This window comes from Myotis lucifugus, unplaced genomic scaffold, assembly GCF_000147115.1.
Source record: "Myotis lucifugus unplaced genomic scaffold, Myoluc2.0 scaffold_19, whole genome shotgun sequence".
Lineage (NCBI taxonomy): Eukaryota > Metazoa > Chordata > Mammalia > Chiroptera > Vespertilionidae > Myotis > Myotis lucifugus.
In genome coordinates, this window is record NW_005871067.1 from 1,354,991 (window position 1) to 1,356,624 (window position 1,634).

The 1,634-nt window shown below is 50.6% G+C and overlaps 1 non-coding gene across 1 annotated transcript; it reads right to left on the minus strand.

Annotated features, from left to right (window-relative positions):
• Positions 1–225: 225 nt before the first annotated feature.
• TRNAN-GUU lies at positions 226–299 on the minus strand. Its single transcript has one exon. It is a non-coding gene; the product is annotated as a tRNA-Asn (tRNA).
• Between the last annotated feature and the right edge of the window lie 1,335 nt (positions 300–1,634).

Here is a 1,634-nt window from a genome sequence, read left to right on the forward strand (position 1 = left end):
TGTTGGCGAACAGCCCTGTGTGCAAATTTCCCCTTGATGTACGGCAGGAATAGTAGTGACGCGGTATGGGCCGACACTGCAGAGCAGGGTAGCTCTGGCTCCCCTTCCTCTGCCTTAGACACTTGACAGCGTCGTACACTGATTCGATAAAAGATCTCCCAGCTCCCGGGAGCAGAGTTAGAATACTGTCGCATATAGAGAATATTTCACGAAAAACTAACGCCCCGTCCCTGGGTGGGCTCGAACCACCAACCTTTCGGTTAACAGCCGAACGCGCTAACCGATTGCGCCACAGAGACCGGCTCGCCCCAGCCCTGCTGCTGGTGCATACAGATTCCCGCGGCCACACCTCTCTGGCCGCCCTGGGCGTCGCCGAGCCTGCCTGCGGAAGAGCGCGGGGAGGGACGGGAGGGAAACGGCTGCCGGAGGCCGCGGGAACCAGCGTGTCTGGGGCCTGGGACACAGGAGCTGCCCGCAGTGCCGCCCCTACGAGGGGCCCGCCGCCGGCTGCAGGTTTCCTTCTGCTTGGAGGGCCACAGGGCTCAGTGTAACGCCCCTGTCTCCTCCTCGCCTTTTTGCAAGAGGGAGGTGCGCTCCACACGCTGACTCCATTCAGTTTGACCTGCGAGGCACTCCCTCCCCCGCGTCCCCCCATCCTTTTCCACGCCCTTCCTCCTAGTTCCTTTTCTCACCATTTTAACCCACAGTTTTTCAAAGCCCACATTTCAGGGCATTAAATACATTCACATTGCTGGGCAACCGTCACCACCATCCATCCCCAGAACTTTCTCATCTTCCTAAACTGAAGTTCTGTCCCCATTAAACAACAGCTTCCTACCCCCCTCCCTAAACCCCAGTACCCATCATTCTTTCTCTTTCTATGAATTGGGCTACTCTAGGTACTTCATATAGGTGGAATCATACCAAACGTGTCCTTTTGTGACTATCTGGCATTCACGGAGTGAACATGTTTATCCATGTTGTAGCATGTGTCAGAATTCTGTTCCTTTTAAAAGCTGAATAATACCCCATTGTATGGGTGAACCATATTTTCTTTACCTATTAATCTATCTGTCCATGGTCACTTGATTGTTTCTGCTTTTTGGTTATTGTGACTAATGCTGCATGAACGTGGGTGTGCAGATATCTCTTTGAGGCCTTGCTCTCAACTCTTTTAGGTATGTACTCAGAAGTACAAATGATGAAACATGATAATTCTACTTTTAATTTTTTTGAAGAACCACCATATAATTTTCCAAAGCAACTGCACCATTTCACATTTCCACCAACAGTGCACAAGGCTTTTCTTTCCTTTTCTCCACATCCCAGCCATCACTTTTCATTTCTTTCTCCCCTCCCCTCCCCTCCCCTCCCCTCCCCTCCCCTCCCCTCCCCTCCTTTCCCTTCCTTTCCCTTCCTTTCCTTAGGTTTTTTTCTTTTTCTTTTAAAAATAATAGCCATTCTAATGGAAGGAAGTGTTATCTCATTATACTACTTTTGATTTGCATTTCCCTAAGGATTAGGTGGTGAGTATCTTTGCTGAAAGTCTTTTTGCATCTAAGTTCTCCTGGGATCCTAAGGCCCTGGCCTCTACTTGGGTCCCTCCCCAGCCAGAGGCCAGGTCGGCCTTCCAG